This window comes from Aegilops tauschii, chromosome 2 (assembly GCF_002575655.3).
Source record: "Aegilops tauschii subsp. strangulata cultivar AL8/78 chromosome 2, Aet v6.0, whole genome shotgun sequence".
In the NCBI taxonomy this organism is placed as follows: Eukaryota; Viridiplantae; Streptophyta; class Magnoliopsida; order Poales; family Poaceae; genus Aegilops; species Aegilops tauschii.
In genome coordinates, this window is record NC_053036.3 from 587,564,738 (window position 1) to 587,592,111 (window position 27,374).

Genomic DNA, 27,374 nt, shown 5'->3' on the forward strand with positions numbered 1-27,374 from the left:
CTCTAGTTTAAAAGTTTTGCCTTCAGAAGCTTTCATGTCTTTGTATCTTTGTTGGGAAATTTTCTCCTACACAATTAAAACAATGTCAAATGATGCAATCACTTCAAATGGTACAAATGATTTGCACAACATGGGACATGAAAACGAACTCACATAGTCGAATTCCATGATTCCACTTGGAGGTGCATTGTGAACTTGTTCCAAGCAAGCAGCCCAACGGCTACAAATCGGCTTGATCACGTCCCAACAACCTTGGAGTGACCGAAAGGTGCGTGGAGTCCTATTGGGATGCTTCCCCATCATGCGGAAGTATTGATCTTTGATTCTTTGCCAATACCTCTTGGAGGTTTGAGATGTACCGGTGCAAGCATCAAGAGACACCATACTCCAAGCCTTGATCAAGATTTGGTCTTCCAACATCGTGTAGCATCAAGAGACACCGCACTCATACAACCCCTCATCTACCTCCTCCACTTCATCTTCACAATCATGATCATCCACGCCACCCTCCATTTCATTGTAATCGAAATCAGCGAATGGGGCTTGATCGATGTCGACAGTGTTGGTGTTCAACAAGTTGACGAACTCGGCAGTGGCATTGTTCGAATCATCACTGCAGTGAGTGACATCAAGCCACGAGCTACCACAAGGGCGAAAATCAAAGTAAGTAGAAGGGATCGAAGATGCATAACTTCTGGCCATTTCTTTGAACACCTCGCATGCGGTGGAAGCATCGCAGTTGAACGCCATCCTCGGGGAATCTCTTGCCGGGGCGGAGGGAGTGTATGAAGGCGTCGGCCTTTTCGTAGGAACCTTCTTGTGCTTCATGCCCGAAACCTTGCCCACCTTCTCCGGCGGCGGCTTGGCAGATTGCGCGGCGGCGGCGACGCCCGGCCGCGTGCCTTCCGGACGGGCTAGCGGGATTTCCGCCCTGCACGACCACGTTGCCCTGCCGCTTGCGGGCAGGCGTGGTGGTGCCTTGAGCGACGGCGGTGGCGACATTGACCGACGACGAGATCTGCCGAAGGGGATTACGCATGCGCGACCTCCACGCTGACGGGGGATAGCTGGGAGGCTTCCATGGTGGCGAAGAATGGCCGGGGAAGATGGACCGGCGCAGGCGGTGGCGGGGCAATGGCGGCCGAGGGGGGGGGGGGGGGGGGTGAGCGGGAGCGGCCGCGCGGAAATTTCGCGCCAAATCTCGCTGCGGATAGGGGGTGAGCTTGGGTCGGCCTCCCACCCGTGAATATAAAGGTTGAGGGCGAACTTTTGCCGCGCCTCGCAAAACAATTTCCGGGTCGGACGCGTTTGCGGTGTCTGATCGGGCAGTATTTTCCGTACGAACCCGTATTTTAACACTTATTTTGCGGGTCGCGGCATTATATGGTTTCTGCTAGAGATCCTCTCATGCCGGTGCCGAGAACTGGACACAGCTCTAAATACTGTGTCTGCGTGATAGTTTATTTTTGGTGCGTTGACTCTTCTCTTATTTCCAAAACATGAAGGCTGAGATTTGACAGGAGATACGAAAGTGACATAGACATACATAGTTTAAGCTGCACGTACTAGTACTCGTTTTTCCGGAGGAAAAATGAAAATGGAGAGAAAATATGAAAACGAAAACAGAAATTTACAAAACGGAAATGGAAATGAAATTTTTTATGCGAAAATGGAAAAAAACAGAACGGTGTTTTCTGGTGGAATAGACATGAAAATGAAAGTTTCCGTTTCCGTGAATATGGAATTTCTGTTTTTACTATAGACCCATGACTGCTTTGTAGCCCAGCTACCAAGCAACATACAATAAAACAACGAGAAGAATGAGCAAAATGGATCATTTGATGATCAACTTTTACTACCACATACGTACTCAACTAGACCATACACGGAATTGTCATGTATTACTACAATATATTGCTAACACAATCATATTAAGCCATAAATTTTCCTTCAAGTTTTTGGTTTTTGTCTGTACTTCTCTATGATTCAATGGAGTTTTAAGTTCCACACATTTTTGTTTCTGTGTCCGCGCTGTATTTTCTTCGTGTTTGTTTTCGGTAGTATCTGTTTCCGTATTCATTTCCGTGGTTTCTGTATTCATTTTTTCTTCTGCAAAAAAAAAAATGAAAACAAATACGGTAGCACCCAGTTCCGTCCGTTTCCGCTCTATTTTCATCCCTATAAGGGAAGACAAGACGAAAATGGAATTTCAGAACATGGGGCAACGGAGCACTTTATTTTGAACCCCCCCAAAACAAGTGCTTAAAATATTTGAAAAAAAATTGATCTTTTTACATGAATACGCATGCATGTGGTCTAAGTGCGTGCGAAAATTCGTTCGAAAATACTTTGTATTGTCCGCTGCACAAAAAAGAAAAAATTTCGGCCTAAAAATGGTCCATGTAGAGATGGGAAACTAAGGGTATGAGCGATAATATTTGATTGTAAGAAAATGGGGTTTAATTGAGCCTTTCAGGCCCATCAACCGGAAGCACTTCCAGCTCTATGGCCCAACGTAGTCAGGTCGTGCGATGGGTGATACGTCTCCGTCGTATCTACTTTTCCAAACACTTTTGCTCTTATTTTGGACTCTAACTTGCATGATTTGAATGGAACTAACCCGGACTGACGCTGTTTTCAGCAGACTTTCCATGGTGTTATTTATGTGCAGAAACAAAAGTTCTCGGAATGACCTGAAACTCCACGGAACATCTATTTGGAAAATAAGAAAAATACCGGAAGAAAAATCCACGTCAGGGGGCCCACACCCTGCCCACGAGGGTGGGGGGCGCGCCCCCTACCTCGTGGGCCCCCTGACGCTCCACCGACCTCACTCCAACTCCATGTATTCACTTTCGGGGAGAAAAAAAATCAGAGAAAAGGATTCATCGCGTTTTACGATACGGAGCCGCCGTCAAGCCCTAAAACCTCTCGGGAGGGCTGATCTGGAGTCCGTTCGGGGCTCTGGAAAGGGGGATTCGTCGCCGTCGTCATCATCAACCATCCTCCATCACCAATTTCATGATGCTCACCGCCGTGCGTGAGTAATTCCATCGTAGGCTTGCTGGACGGTGATGGGTTGGATGAGATTTATCATGTAATCGAGTTAGTTTTGTTAGGGTTTGATCCCTAGTATCCACTATGTTCTGAGATTGATGTTGCTATGACTTTGCTATGCTTAATGCTTGTCACTAGGGCCCGATTGCCATGATTTCAGATCTGAACCTATTATGTTTTCATGAATATATGTGAGTTCTTGATCCTATCTTGCAAGTCTATAGTCACCTACTATGTGTTATGATCCGGCAACCCCGAAGTGACAATAATCGGGACCACTCCCGGAGATGACCATAGTTTGAGGAGTTCATGTATTCACTATGTGCTAATGCTTTGTTCCGGTACTCTATTAAAAGGAGGCCTTAATATCCCTTAGTTTCCGCTAGGACCCCGCTGCCACGGGAGGGTAGGACAAAAGATGTCATGCAAGTTCTTTTCCATAAGCACGTATGACTATATTCGGAATACATGCCTACATTACATTGATGAATTGGAGCTAGTTCTGTGTCACCCTATGTTATGACTGTTACATGATGAACCACATCCGGCATAATTCTCCATCACGGATCCGATGCCTACGAGCTTTTCATATATTGTTCTTCGCTTATTTACTTTTCCGTTGCTACTATTACAATCACTACAAAACACCAAAAATATTACTTTTGCTACCGTTACCTTTGTTACCGTTACCACTACTATCATATTACTTTGCTGCTAAATACTTTGCTGCAGATAATAAGTTATCCAGGTGTGGTTGAATTGTCAACTCAACTGCTAATACTTGAGAATATTCTTTGGCTCCCCTTGTGCCGAATCAATAAATTTGGGTTGAATACTCTACCCTCGAAAACTGTTGCGATCCCCTATACTTGTGGGTTATCAAGACTACTTTTTGGCGCCGTTGCCGGGGAGCATAGCTCTATTCTTTGAGTCACTTGGGATTTATTGTTGGGGAACGTAGTAATTTCAAAAATTTCCTACGCACACGTAAGATCATGGTGATGCATAGCAACGAGAGAGGAGAGTGTTGTCCACGTACCCTCGTAGACCGAAAGCGGAAGCGTTAACACAACGCAGTTGATGTAGTCGTACGTCTTCACGATCCGACCGATCAAGTACCGAACGTACGGCACCTCCGAGTTTAGCACACGTTCAGCTCGATGACGTCCCTCGAACTCCGATCCAGCCGAGTGTTGAGGGAGAGTTTCGTCAGCACGACGGCGTGGTGACGATGATGATGTTCTACCGACGCAGGGCTTCACCTAAGCACCGCTACGATATTATCGAGGTGTAATATGGTGGAGGGGGGCACCGCACACGGCTAAGAGATCAATGGATCAATTGTTGTGTCTATGGGGTGCCCCCCTGCCCCCGTATATAAAGGAGCAAGGGGGGAGGCGGCCGACCAAGGAGGAGGGCGCGCCAAGGGGGGAGTCCTACTCCCACTCCTCCTTTCCTTGTTGGAGTAGGAGAGAAGGAAAGAGGGGCAGAGGGAGAAGGAAAAGGGGGCTGCACCCCTTGTCCAATTCGGACCAGAGGGAGGGTGCGCGTCTCCTTCCTTTTGGCCTCTCTCCTCTATTCCCGTATGGCCCAATAAGGCCCAATACTTCTCCCCGGCGAATTCCCGTAACTCTCCGGTACTCCGATAAATACCCGAATCACTCGGAACCTTTCCGAAGTCCGAATATAGTCGTCCAATATATCGATCTTTACGTCTCGGCCATTTCGAGACTCCTCGTCATGTCCCTGATCTCATCCGGGACTCCGAACTCCTTCGGTACATCAAAACTCATAAACTCATAATAAAACTGTCATCGTAACGTTAAGCGTGCGGACCCTACGGGTTCGAGAACTATGTAGGCATGACCGAGACACGTCTCCGGTCAATAACCAATAGCGGGACCTGGATGCCCATATTGGCTCCCACATATTCTACGAAGATCTTTATCGGTCAAACCGCATAACAACATACGTTGTTCCCTTTGTCATCGGTATGTTACTTGCCCGAGATTCGATCGTTGGTATCTCAATACCTAGTTCAATCTCGTTACCGGCAAGTCTCTTTACTCGTTCCGTAATACGTCATCTCGCAACTAACTCATTAGTTACAATGCTTGCAAGGCTTATAGTGATGTGCATTACCGAGAGGGCCCAGAGATACCTCTCCGACAATCGGAGTGACAAATCCCAATCTCGGAATACGCCAACCCAACAAGTACCTTCGGAGACACCTGTAGAGCACCTTTATAATCACTCAGTTACGTTGTGACGTTTGGTAGCACGCAAAGTGTTCCTTCGGTAAACGGGAGTTGCATAATCTCAGTCATAGGGACATGTATAAGTCATGAAGAAAGCAATAGCAACATACTAAACGATCGAGTGCTAAGCTAACGGAATGGGTCAAGTCAATCATATCATTCTCCTAATGATGTGATCCCGTTAATCAAATGACAACTCATGTCTATGGCTAGGAAACATAACCATCTTTGATCAACGAGCTAGTCAAGTAGAGGCATACTAGTGACACTCTGTTTGTCTATGTATTCACACATGTATCATGTTTCCGGTTAATACAATTCTAGCATGAATAATAAACATTTATCATGATATAAGGAAATAAATAATAACTTTATTATTGCCTCTAGGGCATATTTCCTCCAGTCTCCCACTTGCACTAGAGTCAATAATCTAGATCACATCGCCATGTGATTTAACATCAATAGTTCACATCACCATGTGATTAACACATGTAGTTCACATCGTCATGTGACCAACACCCAAAGGGTTTACTAGAGTCAATAATCTAGTTCACATCGCTATGTGATTAACACCCAAAGAGTACTAAGGTGTGATCATGTTTTGCTTGTGAGATAATTTTAGTCAACGGGTCTGTCACATTCAGATCCGTAAGTATTTTGCAAATTTCTATGTCTACAATACTCTGCACGGAGCTACTCTAGCTAATTGCACCCACTTTCAATATGTATCCAGATTGAGACTTAGAGTCATCTGGATCAGTGTCAAAATTTGCATCGACGTAACCCTTTACAACGAACTCTTTTTGTCACCTCCATAATCGAGAAACATATCCTTATTCCACTAAGGATAATTTCACCGATGTCCATTGATCTACTCCTAGATCACTATTATACTCCCTTGCCAAAATCAGTGTAGGGTATACAATAGATCTGGTACACAACATGGCATACTTTATAGAACCTATGGCCAAGGCATAGGGAATGACTTTCATTCTCTTTCTATCTTCTGCCATGGTCGGGCTTTGAGTCTTACTCAATTTCACACCTTGTAACACAGGCAAGAACTCTTTCTTTGACTGTTCCATTTTGAACTACTTCAAAATCTTGTCAAGGTATGTACTCATTGAAAAACTTATCAAGCGTCTTGATCTGTCTCTATAGATCTTGATGCTCAATATGTAAGCAGCTTCACCGAGGTCTTTCTTTAAAAAACTCCTTTCAAACACTCCTTTATGCTTTGCAGAATAATGCTACATTATTTCTGATCAACAATATGTCATTCACATATACTTATCAGAAATGCTGTAGTGCTCCCACTCACTTTCTAGTAAATACAGGCTTCACCGCAAGTCTGTATAAAATTATATCCTTTGATCAACTTATCAAAGCGTATATTCCAACTCCGAGATGCTTGCACCAGTCCATAGATGGATCGCTGGAGCTTGCATATTTTGTTAGCACCTTTAGGATTGACAAAAACCTTCTGGTTGCATCATATACAACTCTTCTTTAATAAATCCATTAAGGAATGCAGTTTTGTTTATCCATTTTCCAGATTTCATAAAATGCGGCAATTGCTAACATGATTCGGACAGACTTAAGCATCGCTGCGAGTGAGAAAATCTCATCGTAGTCAACACCTTGAACTTTGTCAAAAACCTTTTTTCAACAAGTCTAGCTTTGTAGATAGTAACACTACTATCAGCGTCGGTCTTCCTCTTGAAGATCCATTTATTTTCTATGGCTTGCCGATCATCGGGCAAGTCAACCAAAGTCCACACTTTGTTCTCATACATGGATCCCATCTCAGATTTCATGGCCTCAAGCCATTTTGCGGAATCTGGGCTCACCATCGCTTCCTCATAGTTCGTAGGTTCGTCATGGTCAAGTAACATGACCTCCAGAACAGGATTACCGTACCACTATGGTGCGGATCTCACTCTGGTTGACCTACGAGGTTCGGTAGTAACTTGATCCGAAGCTTCATGATCATCATCATTAACTTCCTCACTAATTGGTGTAAGCATCACTGGAACTGATTTCAGTGATGAACTACTTTCCAATTCGGGAGAAGGTACAGTTACCTCATCAAGTTCTACTTTCCTCCCACTCACTTCTTTCGAGAGAAACTCCTTCTCTAGAAAGGACCTATTCTTAGCAACGAATATCTTGCCTTCGGATCTGTGATAGAAGGTGTACCCAACAGTAACTTTTGGGTATCCTATGAAGACGCACTTTTCCGATTTGGGTTTGAGCTTATCAGGATGAAACTTTTCACATAAGCATCGCAACCCCAAACTTTAAGAAACAACAACTTTGGTTTCTTGCCAAACCACAGTTCATATGGTGTCATCTCAAACGGATTTAGATGGTGCCCCTTTTTTTACGTGAATGCAGCTGTCTCTAATGCATAACCCCAAAACTGTAGTGGTAAATCGGTAAGAAACATCATAGATTGCACTATATCCAATAAAGTACGGTTATGACGTTCGAACACACCATTAAGCTGTGGTGTTCCAGGTGGCACGAATTTGTGAAACTATTCCACATTGTTTTAATTGAAGACGAAACTCGTAACTCAAATATTTGTCTCCGCGATCAGATCGTAGAAACCTTATTTTCTTGTCACGATGATTTTCCACTTCACTCTGAAATTCTTTAAACTTTTCAAATGTTTCAGACTTATGTTTCATCAAGTAGATATACCCATATCTGCTCAAATCATCTGTGAAGGTCAGAAAATAACGATACCCGTCGCGAGCCTCAACAATCATCGGATCGCATACATCAGTATGTATTATTTCCGAATAAGTCAGTTGCTCGCTCCATTGTTCCGGAGAACGGAGTCTTAGTCATCTTGCCCATAAGGCATGGTTCGCAAGCATCAAGTGATTCATAATCAAGTGATTCCAAAAGCCCAACAACATGGAGTTTCTTCATGCGCTTTACACCAATATGACCTAAACGGCAGTGCCACAAATAAGTTGCACTATCATTATTAACTTTGCATCTTTTGGCTTCAACATTATGAATATGTGTATCACTATGATCGAGATCCAACGAACCATTTTCATTGGGTGTGTAACCATATAAGGTTTTATTCATGTAAACAGAACAACAATTGTTCTCTAACTTAAATGAATAACCGTATTGCAACAAACATGATCAAATCATATTCATGCTGAACGCAAACACCAAATAACACTTATTTAGTTTCAACACTAATCCCGAAAGTATAGGGAGTGTGCGATGATGATCATATCAATCTTGGAACTACTTCCAACACACATCGTCACCTCGCCTTTTACCAGTCTCTGTTTATTCTGCAACTCCCGTTTCGAGTTACTACTCTTAAGCAACTGAACCAGTATCAAATACCGAGGGGTTGCTACGAACACTAGTAAAATACACATCAATAATCTGTATATCAAATATACCTTTGTTCACTTTTGCCATCCTTCTTATCCACCAAATACTTGGGGCAGTTCCGCTTCCAGTGACCAGTCTCTTTGCAGTAGAAGCACTTAGTCTCAGGCTTAGGTCCAGACTTGGGCTTCTTCACTTGAGCAGCAAATTGCTTGCCGTTCTTCTTGAAGTTCCCCTTCTATCCATTTGCCCTTTTCTTGAAACTAGTGGTCTTGTTAACCATCAACACTTGATGCTCTTTCTTGATTTCTACCTTCGTCGATTTCAGCATCGCGAAGAGCTCGGGAATTACTTTCGTCATCCCTTGCATACTATAGTTCATCACGAAGTTCTACTAACTTGGTGATGGTGACTAGAGAATTCTGTCAATCACTATTTTATCTGGAAGATCAACTCCCACTTGATTCAAGCGATTGTAGTACCCAGACAATCTGAGCACATGCTCACTGCTTGAGCTATTCTCCTCCATCTTTTAGCTATAGAACTTGTTGGAGACTTCATATCTCTCAACTCGGGTATTTGCTTGAAATATTAACTTCAACTCCTGGAACATCTCATATGGTCCATGACGTTCAAAATGTCTTTGAAGTCCCGATTCTAAGCCGTTAAGCATGGTGCACTAAACTATCAAGTAGTCATCATATTGAGCTAGCCAAACGTTCATAACGTCTGCATCTGCTCCTGCAATAGGTCTGTCACCTAGCGGTGCATCAAGGACATAATTCTTCTGTGCAGCAATGAGGATAATCCTCAGATCACGGATCCAATCCGCATCTTTGCTACTAACATCTTTCAACATAATTTTTCTCTAGGAACATATCAAAAATAAACACAGGGAAGCAACAACGTGAGCTATTGATCTAAAACATAATTTGCAAAATACTATCAGGACTAAGTTCATGATAAATTTAAGTTCAATTAATCATATTACTTAAGAACTCCCACTTAGATAGACATCCCTCTAATCCTCTATGTGATCACGTGATCCATATCAACTAAACCATGTCCGATCATCACGTGAGATGGAGTAGTTTCAAGGGTGAATATCACTATGTTGATCATATCCACTATATGATTCACGCTCGACCTTTCGGTCTCTGTGTTCCGAGGCCATATCTGTTATATGCTAGGCTCGTCAAGTTTAACCTGAGTATTCTGTGTGTGCAACTGTTTTGCACCCGTTGTATTTGAACGTAGAGCCTATCACACCCGATCATCACGTGGTGTCTCAGCACGAAGAACTTTCGCAACGGTGCATACTCAGGGAGAACACTTATACTTTGATAATTTAGTAAGGGATCATCTTATAATGCTACCGTCAATCAAAGCAAGATAAGATGTATAAAAGATAAACATCACATGCAATCAATATAAGTGATATGATATGGCCATCATCATCTTGTGCTTGTGATCTCCATCTCCGAAGCACCATCATGATCACCATTGTCACCGGCGCGACACCTTGATCTCCATCGTAGCATCATTGTTGTCTCGCCAATCTTATGCTTCTACGACTATCGCTACCGCTTAGTGATAAAGTAAAGCATTACAGGGCGATTGCATTGCATACAATAAAGCGACAACCATATGGCTCCTGCCAGTTGCCGATAACTTGGTTACAAAACATGATCATCTCATACAATAAATTTAGCATCATGCTTTGACCATATCACATCACAACATGCCCTGCAAAAACAAGTTAGACGTCCTCTACTTTGTTGTTGCAAGTTTTACGTGGCTGCTATGGGCTTAGCAAGAACCGTTCTTACCTACGCATCAAAACCACAACGATAGTTTGTCAAGTTGGTGCTGTTTTAACCTTCGCAAGGACCGGGCGTAGCCACACTCGGTTCAACTAAAGTTGGAGAAACTGACACCCGCCAGCCACCTCTGTGCAAAGCACGTCGGAAGAACCAGTCTCGCGTAAGCGTATGCGTAATGTTGGTCCGGACCGCTTCATCCAACAATACCGCCGAACCAAAGTATGACATGCTGGTAAGCAGTATGACTTATATCGCCCACAACTCACTTGTGTTCTACTCGTGCATATGACATCTACGCATAAAACCAGGCTCGGATGCCACTGTTGGGGAACGTAGTAATTTAAAAAATTTCCTACGCACACGCAAGATCATGGTGATGCATAGCAACGAGAGAGGAGAGTGTTGTCCACGTACCCTCGTAGACCGAAAGCGGAAGCGTTAACACAACGCTGTTGATGTAGTCGTATGTCTTCACGATCCGACCGATCAAGTACCGAACGTACGGCACCTCCGAGTTCAGCACACGTTCAGCTCGATGACGTCCCTCGAACTCTGATCCAGCCGAGTGTTGAGGGAGAGTTTCGTTAGCACGACGGCGTGGTGACGATGATGATGTTCTACCGACGCAGGGCTTCGCCTAAGCACCGCTACGATATTATCGAGGTGTAATATGGTGGAGGGGGGCACCGCACACGGCTAAGAGATCAATAGATCAATTGTTGTGTCTATGGGGTGCCCCCCTGCCCCCGTATATAAAGGAGCAAGGGGGGAGGCGGCCGGCCAAGGAGGAGGGCGCGCCAAGGGGGGAGTCCTACTCCCACCGGGAGTAGGACTCCTCCTTTCCTTGTTGGAGTAGGAGAGAAGGAAAGAGGGGGAGAGGGAGAAGGAAAAGGGGGCTGCACCCCTTGTCCAATTCGGACCAGAGGGGGGGTGCGCGCCTCCTTCCTTTTGGCCTCTCTCCTCTATTCCCGTATGGCCCAATAAGGCCCAATACTTCTCCCCAGCGAATTCCCGTAACTCTCCGGTACTCCGATAAATACCCGAATCACTCGGAACCTTTCCGAAGTCCGAATATAGTCGTCCAATATATCGATCTTTACGTCTCGGCCATTTCGAGACTCCTCGTCATGTCCCTGATCTCATCCGGGACTCCGAACTCCTTCCGTACATCAAAACTCATAAACTCATAATAAAACTATCATCGTAACATTAAGCGTGCGGACCCTACGGGTTCGAGAACTATGTAGACATGACCGAGACACGTCTTCGGTCAATAACCAATAGCGGGACCTGGATGCTCATATTGGCTCCCACATATTCTACGAATATCTTTATCGGTCAAACCGCATAACAACATACGTTGTCCCTTTGTCATCGGTATGTTACTTGCCCGAGATTCGATCGTTGGTATCTCAATACCTAGTTCAATCTCGTTACTGGCAAGTCTCTTTACTCGTTCCGTAATATATCATCCCGCAACTAACTCATTAGTTACAATGCTTGCAAAGCTTATAGTGATGTGCATTACCGAGAGGGCCCAGAGATACCTCTCTGACAATCGGAGTGACAAATCCCAATCTCGAAATACGCCAACCCAATACCTTCGGAGACACCTGTAGAGCACCTTTATAATCACTCAGTTACGTTGTGACGTTTGGTAGCACACAAAGTGTTCCTCCGGTAAACGGGAGTTGCATAATCTCATAGTCATAGGAACATGTATAAGTCATGAAGAAAGCAATAGCAACATACTAAACGATCGAGTGCTAAGCTAACGGAATGGGTCAAGTCAATCACATCATTCTCCTAACGATGTGATCCCGTTAATCAAATGACTACTCATGTCTATGGCTAGGAAACATAACCATCTTTGATCAACGAGCTAGTCAAGTAGAGGCATACTAGTGACACTCTGTTTGTCTATGTATTCACACAGGTATCATGTTTCCGGTTAATACAATTCTAGCATGAATAATAAACATTTATCATGATATAAGGAAATAAATAATAACTTTATTATTGCCTCTAGGGCATATTTCGTTCATTTATATCTGCTGGTCACTATGAAGAACTTGAAAGACGCTAAGACAACAATTTATCCCTCAACTACGAGGGGAGGTAAGGAACTGCCATCTAGCTCTGCACTTGATTCACCTTCTGTTTTGAGTAAACTTGCGACACCTAAACCTGCTTCTGCTATTCGTTCTGATATGTCGCATGTTATTGATGATGCCACTTCTGCTATGCATGATACTTATGATGAAACTACTTCTATGCTTGATACTACTGTGCCACTTAGTGAATTTCTTGATGAACAAATTGCTAGGGTTAGAGAGAAAGAAATTATTGAAACTGATTATATTGATGAAAGTGATGATGAAGACTCTCCTGTTATTCCTGAGGGTTATATTTTCGAAAAAGAAGCTGCTTTAGCTATTTTAGCTTGCAAAGATAGATATGAGCTCAAGAGGTTATTAGCTAAATGGAATCAGCAATCTCTTAATGCTAGAATGAAACTTGACCCTGCTTTTGCTACTTCACCTATCCGTGTTACTGATAAGGATTATGAATTCTCTATTGATCCTGATATAATTACTTTGGTTGAATCTGATCATTTTCATGGCTATGAATCTGAAACTGGTGTGGCACATCTTACTAAATTAAATGATATAGCCACCCTGTTCACTAATGATGAGAGATCTCGCTACTTTTATATCCTTAAAATATTTCCGTTCTCATTAAAGGGTGATGCTAAGATATGGTTTAATTCTCTTGATCCTGGTTGTGTGCGTAGTCCCAGGATATGATTTATTACTTCTCTGCTAAATATTTCCCTGCTCATAAGAAACAAGCTTCTTTAAGGGAAATATACAACTTTGTGATTGAAGAAGAGAGTCTCCCACAAGCTTGGGGGAGGCTTCTCAAGTTACTTAATGCTTTGCCTGATCATCCTCTCAAGAAAAATGAAATACTTGATATCTTTTATAATGGACTAACCGATGCTTCCAGAGATTACCTGGATAGTTGTGCTGGTTTTATTTTCAGGGAAAGAACACCGGATGAAGCTGAAATTCTATTGAATAATATATTGACAAATGAAAATAATTGGACACTTCCTGAGCCAGCTCCTGAGCCTATTCCTAAACCAACTCCAAAGAAAAGAGGTGTTCTATTTCTCAGTCCTGAAGATATGCAAGAGGCAAAGAAATCTATGAAAGAAAAAGGCATTAAAGCTGAAGATGTTAAGAATTTACCTCCTATTGAAGAAATACATGGTCTTAATTTACCGCCTGTTGAAGAAACATATGATCCTAATCCTCCACCTATTGAAGAACCTCATGGTATTGATAACCCGACATAGGTAGTAAAGGTAAATTCTCTCTATAGATTTGATGAAGGTGATATTCCTCACTATAAGTCTGCTAGACAATGCTTAGAAGAGTTTGATAATTTTATTGTCAAACAAGAAAACTTCAATGCTTATTTTGGTAGACAATTGAAATACAATTCCGATACGCTTGAATATTTGGGTGATTATATGGCTAATGTTAAAGGTGAACTTAAACTCATTAGTAAACATGCTTCTAAGGTTACCACTCAAGTAGAACAAGTATTTAAAGCTCAAAATGATTTGCTCAACGAAATGAATAGTAAGAAAAATGATTATGCTATTAGAGTGGCTACTAGAACTGGTAGAATGACTCAGGAACCTTTGTATCCTGAAGGTCGCCCTAAGAGAATTGAGAAAGATTCTCAGAGAAATAATATTGATGCACCTAGTCCTTCTAAAAGGAAGAAAAAGAAAATGATAGGACTTTGCATGCTTCTAGTGAACCTATTGCTGAACCACCTGAGAATCCAAATGATATTTCTATTTCTGATGCTGAAACACAATTTGGTAATGAACATGAACCTAATGAAAATGTTAAGGATGATGTTCATGATGATGCTCAACCTAGTAATGATAATGATGTAGAAATTGAACCTGCTATTGATCTTGATAACCCACAATCAAAGAATCAACGTTATGATAAGAGAGACTTTGTTGCTAGGAAGCACGGTAAAGAAAGAGAACCATGGGTTCAGAAACCCATGCCTTTCCCTCTCAAATCATCCAAGAAAAAGGATGATGAGGATTTTGAGCACTTTGCTGAAATGATTAGATCTATCTTTTTGCGTATGCGATTAACTAATATGCTCAAAATAAATCCTTATGCTAAATATATGAAAGATATTTTTACAAATAAGAGAAAGATACCGGAAGCTGAGATTTCCACCATGCTTGCTAATTATACTTTTAAGGGTGGAATACCAAAGAAACCTGGAGATCCAGGAGTACCAACTATACCATGCTCCATTAAAAGAAACTATGTTAAAACTGCTTTATGTGATCTTGGAGCCGGTGGTAGTGTTATGCCTCTCTCTTTATATCGTAGACTTGATTTGAATAAGTTGACACCTACTGAAATATCTTTGCAAATGGCCGATAAATCAACTGCTATACCTGTCGGTATTTGTGAGGATGTACCTGTTGTAGTTGCAAACGTTACTATTTTAACGGGCTTTGCTATTCTTGATATTCCCGAGGACGATAGTATGTCTATTATTCTTGGAAGACCTTTTTTGAACACTGCAAGGGCTGTTATTGATTGCAACAAAGGCAATGCCACTTTTCTTGTTAATGGTAATGAGCATACGGTACACTTTCCGAGGAAACAACCTCAAGTTCATAGTATCAATTCTATTGGAAAAATTCCATCGATTATTTTTGGAGGTTTTTAATTTCCTATTCCTACTGTCAAGAAGAAATATGATATTCTTATTATTGGGGATGTGCATATCCCCGTTGAGGTAACATAGTGTTATTCGAAATTTCTCCGGTTCCATGTTATTCGGAATGAGTTTGTTAACAAGACTTGATCAACCTTGTTAGTGGATTCCTTTTGATAAGCATGAGATGGATGAAACTAGAAGACACAACCTTCTGTACCCTTCTTTTACTTTCTGTTATTTAGTTGAAATAAAGTAAAAATAGTATTTTTCGGTCAGTTTTCTGATTTATCCGTGCAATATAAAAATACCCCGAAAATAAAAGTTCTCCAAATGCCCTGAAAATGGAATATGATTTTTTCTAGAATATTTGAGAATATCTGGCAGTGAGAACACAACAGGAGGGGCAAGCACCTGGCCACGAGGGTGGAGGGCGCGCCCCCTGCCTCGTGGGCCCACGGTGGCTCCCCTCCACTTATTCCTGCACCCACACACTTCTTCTTCCTCCCAAAAAAATCACCGTCCAGCTCAAGCACGAGTTCTAGCTCATTTTGCTGTGATTTTCGATCTCCTTGCTCAAAGCACCTCTCACAAAACTGCTTAGGGAGATTGTTCCTTGGTATGTGACTCCTCCATTGGTCCAATTAGTTTTTGTTCTAGTGCTTTATTCATTGCAAATTTGTGCTGCCTAGGTGACCATGTTCTTGAGCTTGCATGCCAAATTTATATGGTTCCAAGTAGTTCAATGCATGATATAGTCTGTAGTCACTTGTAGGAGTAGTTGCTATCAATTTTGTTGAGCTTGGTTCACTTTTGTTTAAAGTTACTAAAAATTTCAGAAATTTTGCAAAGGAAGAAATATGCTTAGGAAAATGTTCCAAGGTGGTTCTTCAAGGAAGCAAGGACCCAGGCTTGCAATGCGTGATGCTGACGATGAGCCACCAAGGGACGCTCCAGTGCGGCCCTGTGAATGGCCTTCAGAAAATTTTATGGATCGAGCGGGAATCAAGGAAGAGTTTAACGCATATTTGCGTAACGCTGATGATGTGAGCTTCGAGGCAGAGAAGTGCAGCCAATACCATCATCTCACTAGTTCATTTGTGAGGAGGTTTGAATTTTCATCTTCACGTAATTCTCCAACTGTCCTGTTTGACCTTTATGAAAAATCTTATACTATGGACTTAGAGGATTTTACCACTGCTTGCAAACTTCCACAATGGGGTAGTGCTAGTGAACCCCACGAATATGAATTTAGAAATTTTCTTGCTAGTATAACTGTGGGGAATCTAGAGATATAGCACAAGCTACCATAGGGAGCATTCATTTTCCTGCTATACATTACTTTGCTCTTCATAGGTAGGTGCATAAATGGTAAAGATGAAGCATGTCATATGTGTGTCCCTGACCTTAGTATTCTTAGGAGTGCAGTGTTAGGAGACAAATCTTATAATTTGGGAGCCATTGTTGCACGTAGGTTGCATCATAATAGATTTAATGGAGATTTCTTTGGAGGAATTTATGCAACCCGCTTAGCTGATTTTCTTGGTGTGGACGTTCGTGAGGATGACATTGAGTTGCCTCCTACTTATTTAGACTATAATGCTATGGTCGACCACCAGTTTGTCGAGAGGAATGAATCACCTCTCCGGTATCGCTTAATCTTTGACATACGTCGTGTTGTCCGTATTACTCTCCCTGCTCCTGCCTTCTTTGATTATTAGGCAAAAGGAAGATATGTTATTACAAGAGAGGAGGCAGATGAGTATGAGAGGAGGACGGAGGAAGCTCTCCGCCACGCTGCAGCTCAGGAGGCGATAGCCGCTGCATGTCAGTATGACCCCAGCTACAGCTACGGGTATCCGCCAGGCCATCCGTGGCAATAAACCAACTTAGGCCAAAAGCCTAAGCTTGGGGGAGTACGTATTTCCCACCGACATTACATTTATATTTACACACACTCATTGCTAGATGTCGGTGCTCATACTTTTTCACTGTAATATCCATGCTAGTTTATTCTCTTTTTCTTGCTTTCTTCTTGTGTGTTTGATAAACCTTAAGAAAAACTAAAAAATATTAGTGTAGCTTCTAGCTAGTTTACTTTTCTTGCTGTAGTAGTAATAATTAAAAAGAAAACCCAAAAATATTTCCCGTTCTTCTTTTGCTTGTTGGGAGCTTTCCCGTGTAAATAGTTTTATTTCTTTTCTTTTCTTTGGGGGTCGATAGGAGAAGACCATAATTAAAATTGTTGAAGTGGCTTTTATATGCATTATTGTTGATTTAACCAAGAGCCCATATTGCCTTGTCTTCTCCTGTTTATTGAGTGCTTGCAGATTCCAGCTTAGTCCAATGCCCGTCACTATTATTATTATACACATCATTCGGTCGTGCAAGTGAAAGGCAATAATGACGATATATGATGGACTGATTGAGATGAGAGAAGATGGTATGAACTCGACCTCTCTTGTTTTTGTAAATATGATTAGTCCATCGTTCCTGATTCAGTCTATTATGAATAAACATGTTTGCAATGATAATTAGAGATTATAGTTACTTATGCCATGCTTAATTAGCTAGGAGCTTATAATGGTTTACCTTGCGTGACAACATGCTATTAAAATGGTTGTGATGTGGTATGATGGGGTGGTATCCTCCTTTGAATGATTCAAGTGACTTGACTTGGCACATGTTCACACATGTAGTTGAAACAAATCAACATAGCCTTCACGATATTTATGTTCATGGTGGACTATATCCTACTCATGCTTGTACTCAATGTTCATTAATTTTAATGCATGTTCATGACTGTTGTCGCTCTCTAGTTGGTCGCTTCCCACTATTTTGCTAGCCTTCACTTGTACTAAGCGGGAATACTGCTTGTGCATCCAATCCCTTAAACCCTAAAGTTATTCCATATGAGTCCACTATACCTTCCTATATGCGGTATCTACCTGCCGTTCCAAGTAAATTTGTATGTGCCAAACTCTAAACCTTCAAATAAACATTCTGTTTTGTATGCTCGAATAGATCATGTATCAACTAGGGCTGCCCTTATCTTCCATTCTAGGTGGGTTATTCTCAAGAGGAGTGGACTCCCCTCCTCACTCACGAGAAAATGGCTGGTCACCGGGATGCCCAATCCCATGCTTTATGCAAACTAAATCAAAATAATTGCAAACAAAACTCCCCCTGGGACTGTTGTTAGTTGGAGGCACTCGTTGTTTCGAGCAAGCCATGGATTGATGCTTGTTGGTGGAGGGGGAGTATAAACTTTACCATTCTGTTTGGGAACCGCCTATAATGTGTGTAGCATGGAAGATATCGCCATCTCTTGGTTGTTATGTTGACAATGAAAGTATGCCGCTCAAAATATTATTTATCTCTATTTCAAAACCGAGCTCTGACACCTCTACAAATCCCTGCTTCCCTCTGCGAAGGGCATATCTATTTACTTTTATGTTGAGTCATCACCCTCTTATTAAAAAGCACTAGCTGGAGAGCGCAGCTGTCATTTGCATCCATTACTATTAATTTATATGACTATGATTGGATCTCTTTTACCATGAATTACAATGTCTAGTCAGTCCTTGATCTTTAAAGGTGCTCTGCATTTATGTTTTGCGGTCTCAGAAAGGGCTAGCGAGATACCATCTTGTTATATCATATTATGATTGTTTTGAGAAAGTGTTGTCATCCGAGATTTATTATTATGGCTCGCTAGTTGATTATGCTATTGATATGAGTAAACATGAGACTTAAGAGTTATTGCAAATGTGGTTAGTTATAATCTTTGCTGAAAACTTGAATGCTGGCTTTACATATTTACAACAACAAGAGCAAACAGAGTTTGTAAAAATTTTCTTTATCACATTCAGTTTATCAACTGAATTGCTTGAGGACAAGCAAAGGTTTAAGCTTGGGGGAGTTGATACGTCTCCGTCGTATCTACTTTTCCAAACACTTTTGCCCTTGTTTTGGACTCTAACTTGCATGATTTGAATGGAACTAACCCGGACTGACGCTGTTTTCAGCAGACTTTCCATGGTGTTATTTATGTGTAGAAACAAAAGTTCTCGGAATGACCTGAAACTCCACAGAACATCTAGTTGGAAAATAAGAAAAATACTAGAAGAAAAATCCACGTCAGGGGGCCCACACCCTGCCCACGAGGGTGGGGGGCGCGCTTGCCCCCTAGGGCGCGCCTCCCTACCTCGTGGGCCCCCTGACGCTCCACCGACCTCGACTCCAACTCCATATATTCACTTTCGGGGAGAAAAAAATCAGAGAGAAGGATTCATCGCGTTTTACGATACGGAGCCACCGCCAAGCCCTAAAACCTCTCCGGAGGGATGATTTGGAGTCCGTTCGGGGCTCTAGAGACGGGGATTCGTCGCCATCGTCATCATCAACCATCCTCCATCACCAATTTCATGATGCTCACCGCCGTGCGTGAGTAATTCCATCGTAGGCTTGCTGGACGGTGATGGGTTGGATGAGATTTATCATGTAATCGAGTTAGTTTTGTTAGGGTTTGATCCCTAGTATCCACTATGTTCTGAGATTGATGTTGATATGACTTTGCTATGCTTAATGCTTGTCACTAGGGCCCGAGTGCCATGATTTCAGATCTGAACCTATTATGTTTTCATGAATATATGTGAGTTCTTGATCCTATCTTGCAAGTCTATAGTCACCTACTATGTGTTATGATCCGGCAAACCCGAAGTGACAATAATCGGGACCACTCCCGGCGATGACCATAGTTTGAGGAGTTCATGTATTCACTATGTGCTAATGCTTTGTTCCAGTACTCTATTAAAAGGAGGCCTTAATATCCCTTAGTTTCCGCTAGGACCCCGCTTCCACGGGAGGGTAGGACAAAAGATGTCATGCAAGTTCTTTTCCATAAGCACGTATGACTATATTCGGAATACATGCCTACATTACATTGATGAATTGGAGTTAGTTCTGTGTCACCCTATGTTATGACTGTTACATGATGAACCACATCCGGCATAATTCTCCATCACGGATCCAATGCCTACGAGCTTTTCATATATTGTTCTTCGCTTATTTACTTTCCCGTTGCTACTATTACAATCACTACAAAACACCAAAAATATTACTTTTGCTACCGTTACCTTTGTTACCGTTACCACTACTATCATATTACTTTGCTACTAAATACTTTGCTGCAGATACTAAGTTATCCAGGTGTGGTTGAATTGACAACTCAACTGCTAATACTTGAGAATATTTTTTGGCTCCTTTGTGTCGAATCAATAAATTTGGGTTGAATACTCTATCCTCGAAAACTGTTGCGATCCCCTGTACTTGTGGGTTATCAATAGGCATGGTCATGCGATGGCAGAACCATCTCCTTGCAGTGCAATGGGCAGACCAGCAGCGTTGCGAAGACCTTGCAGTGCAACGTTGCAAAGACGAGAAGTCTGCGGCGTGGCCGTGGAGGCAGCGGCGGCGTTGACGAGGGAGGAGGAGCTGACTGCCTCGTGGCCGCTTGTAAGCGGCTGCTCAGGCTCTGCAACCACGGGTTAAAGAAGAGGAGGTGTGCCGCCGCCGACAGTGGCCTGATATCTGTATTGAGCAAGGTACTGTGCGGCAAGGCGATGATCGAGGAGTGCTTTGCGTTGGAAAAATCTTGGCGGTGGGTGCTTCACCGGCGTCAGCGTCGGCGGCGGCCGCGAGTTCCGCTGGCGACATCGGCCAATGTGATACCCGTACCATGGAGTTTGGGGACGACGACGAGTATGAGCAGCAGAGAGCAAGGTGGAAGACGGACATGGAGGTGCACTCGTCATGGCAACTCAGCCCGGTCTCCGTCCTGGAGTTGCACTCCGATGAGGAGTCTCTGGTGCATCATGCGCTGTAAGCTCTCGGGCCTCAGTTAATCACGCCATGGACTCAGCATCGTGTTACAATCAATGGTTGATTTTACTCAGTCTAGGAGCACTAGAAGCCATCAACCAACGGGAGCTCACCTCCATCTGAAGATTTCCATGGCCCAACCTCGGCATGCTTCACATACAACGTCCAAGACGAGGCTCGCATAATAGAGACAGGGCCATCCAGGGGAGGGCACGAACAAGAATGAGGCTGACAGGCTGCGGCCGGGGGCTGTTTGGCAGGCGCGTGCACGGCCGAGCTCGGCCATGGCCATGGCCGCCGAGCTCAAGCTCGAGCGGATGACGCTACTTTTGCCAAGTCACGTGCCAAGTCAGCACCATTACAAGCAAAACCACCTTTAATCCTCTCCAAAACCACCCAGGGCCACATTTATCCGGTTTCACAGAGTTTAGGGGGAAAATAATCCGGTTTTAGAGTTTAGGGGGATATTGATCCATCAAGTAGGATTTGAGGGGGGAAACTATACTTTCTTCAAGAAAAAAAAGGCTCTATGGCCCAACGTGTAGCGCCCAGCTGGAGCCGCGGTGAAGCAGATGTTGAGTTCTGTTGTTTTGTTTAGTACCATACTGCTTAGCTTGATTAAGTCCGGCTAATTTATAAGTCGCTCCCCGGGCATTGCTAGCACCACATGACATGTGTGGTCAGCTATCTTATGCTAAGTTAAGACAAGTATTTGTGGATAAGAAGAAGAATAAGAAAGGTAAGAAGAAAACGGAAATTGCATTTTTCTCTCTCAATGTAATCCTTTTTTTTGGCCTTTTGTTTACTCAATTGAATCAAGTTTTTCTTCTCTTCGGCCAGCATGGAAGCACTAGACCGTTGCATAGTTACATCATCTCTAGGAGAACCCGTATAATACCGACCCGCAAAATGCATTTACAGTTTGCTGAAAAATAGATTGGCGGACCAATGCGGGCTTCGGCTGAGCAGACCCCGCGTAGAAGGGATCGAAGATGCATACCTTTCGGCCATTTCTTCAAACACCTCGCCTGCGGTGGAAGCAGCGCCATTGAACGCCATCGTCGGGGAATCTCTTGCCGGGGCGGAGGGAGTAGATGAAGGCGCCGGCCTTTTCGTAGGAACCTTCTTGCGCTTCACGCCGAAAACCTTGCCCACCTTCTCCGGCGGCGGTCTGGCAGATTGCACGGCGGCGGCGCCCGGCCGCGTGCCTTCCCACTGGGCCAGCGGGATTTCTGCCCTGCACGACCATGTTGCCCTGCCGCTTGCGGGCAGGCGCGGTGGTGCCTTGAGCGACGGCGGGGGCGACATTGACCGGCGACGAGATCTGCCAGAGGGCATTGCGCGTGCGTGACCTCCACGCTGACGGGGGACGGCTGGGAGGCTTCCATGGCAGCGAAGAATGGCCGGGGAAGATGGAATGGAGCGGACGGTGGTGGGGCAATGGCGGCCGAGGGGGGGGGGGAGCGGGAGTGGCCGCGTGGAAATTTCGTGCCAAATCTCGCTGCGGATAGGGGGCGAGTTCGGGTCGGCCTCCCACCCCGTGAATCTAAAGGTTAAGGGCGAACTTTTGCCGCGCCTCGTAAAAAAAATTACGGGTCGAACGCGTTTGCGGGATCTGATCGGGCAGTATTTTCCACACGGACCCGTATTTTGATGGTTATTTTACGGTTCGTGGCATTATACGGGGTCTGCAAGAGATCCTCTTATGCCGGTGCCAAGAACTGGACTCAGCTCTAAATACTGTGTCTGCGTGACAGTTTATTTTTGGTGCGTTGACTCTTCTCTTATTTGCAAAACATGAAGGCTGAGATTTGACAGGAGATACGAAAGTGACATAGACATACATAGTTTAAGCTGCACGTAGTAGTACTCTAGTAGTGTAGAAGGGATCAAGGGAAGACAAGACTAAAACAGAATTTCAGAACATGGGGCAACGGAGCACTTTATTTTGAACCCCCCCAAAACAAGTTCTGAAAAGATTTGAATTTTTTTTGATCTTTTTACATGAATACACATGTATGTGGTCTAAGTGCGTGCGAAAATTCGTTCGAAAATACTTTGTATTATCCGCTGCACAAAAAGACAAAATTTCGGCCTAAAAAGGAAAAAAATCTGGCCCCAAATTTGCATGTATTTTGTCTCTTTTGTCTCTCTCCCATGCAAGCACGTATATTGGTGAAATTTTGGCATGTTATACTGCACTGCTATACGTGCACGTACACAAAAAATTGGAAGAACTTCAAAATAACGGGCACATAGTGCCCGTGCTCAGATGTCATTTTTCGAGACAAGACACCTGATACAACATGATGATCAGCTAAAACGCCCTTTCCAAGAGGGAGAAGACAAAAACTGAAAGCCGAAAAACCGACTACTCGCTACATCTCAGCCCATCTACGAGGCCCGCTGCACGAAAGTCATGTCATCCTCCAGTTAGTCCCTTCTTATTGGACCATATGGAGTACATCCCTAGGGGCTACGCCATTGTATACCATGTCGTTCCTGTGTCTAAAGGTCCAGAGAAGAAGCAAAATCACCGTCCAAATGTCACTGGTGAGCTGCCTGCAGTTTCTTTACACCCACCAACCCACCAGGTTACTGTCGATTGTGGGGATCCACTCATGCTTTTTCCATGCCTGGGGATGACCGTTCACACCTCTCTCGCAAGGACACACCCAAGAAGAATGTGTTATAGACTCTCTGGTTGTTGGTCGTAGAAGGTGCAAGCCGCCGGGTGCGGCATTCCACGTTGCTCCAAACTATCGGCCGTCCAACATCTATCTCGAGCTGCCAGCCACCCGAACACCTTCTGGCGCCCTAGACCTCCTTATCATGCAAGCACTGGGCCGCATCGTATGTCCCCGCAAAGAAAGAATGCACGATAGGCCGACCTAACAAAGAATCTCTCGTCCTTATCCCACACCAAAATCAGGTAGTCCTCCACCTCCTCATCCAACCGAACATCCACAAGCTTATCTCCAAGTATGAAGAACTCCCTCAGCGCTTCGATCGAGATCTGGTTGACATCTTCCGGCAACCCACCGCCCCCAGGCCATCATACACTGCTAGATTTGAGTGCGCTTATGCACACAATGATGGAGATGTGGTGCAAAGTCGCGAATGCAGCCATCCGGCAACCACCGATCCTCCCAAAATAAGGTCTTCACGGTGGCCATCTACATCAATTTGAAGGCCACCATGATTGTCCGTGAGTAGTTATCTTCTGACTATGGATCTGTAGCAGTAGGCAGATGGTTCTCTCTCCCTTGCTTCTCAATACAAAGATCACATGAGTTGTCCTACATGATTGTGATCCATCAGATGTATACTCTTCTGTTGTTGTTTGTTGGGATATGATGAATAGTCACTTTATGATCGTATTTATTCATGAAACTTGTTTAGATCTATTTTAGTTTCTTTGCTACATAACTCGTATTCATATATGCTCCCCGATTTATTCTCTCTTTCTTTGGACAAGTTTGAGGTTTGATCTTCATAGGGAGTTGTGTATGATAGTTGGGTTGAACTGTACAAGTAAGCTATTGCAGTGACATAAAGTGGAAAAGGCTTGTTTTGTGTTGTTGCCACTAGGGATAAAAAGAAGATTATGTAGTTGTCCTTTGAAAGCGAGGTGAAGACAATATATCATCTACTACTTCATGTCATCATACTCATTGCAATACTCTGTTTTTAACTTAATACTTTAAGCATGCTAGATAGCGGTCTTGGGTGGAGTATTAGGGCCGAACGAAAAAAAATTCTGTCATACATATGACACTTCGATGACGATAATTGTGACAAAACCCGGTATCATCATAGATGTGGTGGGCTCCTACTTCTATGACAAAAAATCATGACAGAAAATGGGCTTTTCGTCCTGGGCGGGCCGGAGACGCAGCTGCATGACATTCTTTGGGCCGTCCATGACGGAAAAAACCGTGGTAGAAGCGAGCGGGAGGAAAATTTCAGGGAGTTCCCGGTTACGGTGGGAGGTCGGGGGCCGAGCGATGCGCGTTTCTCTCGTACACGTACGCGCGTGTGTGCGAGGCGTTGGCTCTAACTGAACCCGAGCGAGGCGTTGGGCTCTAACTGAACCCGAGCGATTGCACTGCAGGCTACGCGTTACTGAACCCGAGCGATCGATCGATGGCTGTTAACTGAACCCGATCGAGCGATTCCTTCACTACTGCTGCTAACTGAAGCCGATCGATTGGATGAACAGTGAGCGTTGCGGGGGGGGGGGGGGGGGGGGGTTGGATGAACAGTGAGCGGTGGCGTTGCCTCTGGATGAACAGGACCCCGTGGTGTGGTGGAGGGCTGGATGAACAGTAGACGGTGGAGGGGTGCCCGTGGAGGGGTGGTTGAACAGGACACCGTGGTGTGGAGGGCTGGATGAACAGTAGACGGTGGAGGGGTGCCCGTGGAGGGGTGGTTGAACAGTAGCCGGTGGAGTAGCGCGCGGTGGAGGCTGGATGAACAGGAGCCCGTGGAGGCTGGAGGAGGTCGACGGTAGCCCGTGGAGGCTGGAGGAGGTCGACGGTGGAGATGAATAGTATCCCGTGGAGTCCCGTTTTGCGGTACGCCACACCCCTCCCGATGAACAGGACCCCCGTTTCGACCGTAGGAGGTCCGTTTCGTCCGTTTTGCGGTACGCCACACCCCTCCCGATCAACAGGACCCCCGTTTCGACCGTAGGAGGTCCGTTTCGTCCGTTCTGCGGTACGCCACACCCCTCCTGATCAACAGGACCCCCGTTTCGACCGTAGGAGGTCCGTTTCCTCCGTTTTGCGGTACGCCAGACCCCTCCCGATCAACAGGACCCCGTTCCGAACGTAGGAGGTCCGTTTCCTCCGTTGTGCGGTACGCCAGGCCTCGTTTCCATCGCCTATTCCATCCAAGCCCTCCTGATGAACACGACCACGCATTCCGTTCCGACCCAGCCAGTTGGCTCCCACGCGTTCCGTTGCCTCCCGATGAACACGACGCATTCCATTGCCTCCCCATGAACACGACGCATTCCGTTGCCTCCCCATGAACACGACGACGACGCTGTTTCTCCGTTCCGACCCAGCCATGTACACGAGCCCTGGCCGTACGTATGCGCGAGTAGGCGTTCGAGACCCCGCCCGTATGTACACATACGTGGCCGTATTTTCTTTCTTGCACCCTGGCCGCTGTACGTACGTGTACATGCTACGTGCGCGCCTCTACTACGACACGTACGCGCCTCTACTATGACACGTGCGCGCCTCTACATCTACCAGTATATATGTACGTACACGTTCGCGACCAGAATGACAATGCTACGTACGCTTCGACCAGGTGGGTCCCGACTGTCAGGCACTTCCTTGCCTGCGAAGATGTAGCTGGTGGGTCCCAGCAGTCAGGGGGGCGAATCGTTTTTTTTGTCCGGACGCACTTCCTTGCGTGCGAAGATGTAGCTGGTGGGTCCTAGCAGTCAGGGGGAAACGTTTTTTTCACGAAATACAGTGGCCCGTCCGTTGGGTCCCAGCTGTCAGGTGGAGGAGTCATTATTTTCCGCTTAATAAGGAGGCACTTCCTTGCTGCGGCCGTGGACCCAGCTGTCAGCCTCTCCACGTACAGTCCACGTCCGATGGAAGTCGTTCCTTGACCACGTTGACCACGCCGCACCGAGAGGACCGGGGCGGTGGACGACGGCGAGGCCTAGGAAGGGGACGACGGAGAGCCGAGGAAGACGCGACAGTGGAAGCCCGCGCGGAGAGGAGTACGAGGGTTCACTGGTTCGGCTGCGGTGTGAGGCTGCCATCGCCGCAGGGCCTGGCCAGCGGTGGGAATAGTAGGGGTAGTGAGGCCTCCACGGCACCACAGCCGGCCACGGGAGGCAGGAGCATGTGGCACGACCGGCGCTACTTTGGGCGGCTGGAGCAAGAAGACCAGAGGTTGAAGAAGCACTACGGCCGTTGGATGGACATCGTACGGTCACTGGAGCTAGAATCGTTCATATTGACTAAAGTTGACAAAGGCCCCCATCCCAGTCAACTTAGTAGGCCCACAAGTCAGCCTCCCACCATGGTGGGTCCCAGCTAGCAGGGGGAGTATTCATTTTTTTGTGCGTAATAAGGAGGCACTTCCGGTGGGTCCGAGCTGACAGCGGGGGGAACGTTTTTTCGCGAAATACGCTGGCCCGTCCGGTGGGTCCCAGCAGTCAGGGGGGAAACGTTATTTTCGTGAAATA

The 27,374-nt window shown here is 44.9% G+C and overlaps 1 pseudogene; it reads left to right on the plus strand.

The window, feature by feature from the left end:
• The first annotated feature begins 1,093 nt into the window (after nucleotides 1-1,093).
• LOC109745035 (uncharacterized) lies at nucleotides 1,094-21,383 on the plus strand (annotated as a pseudogene).
• Nucleotides 21,384-27,374: the final 5,991 nt, after the last annotated feature.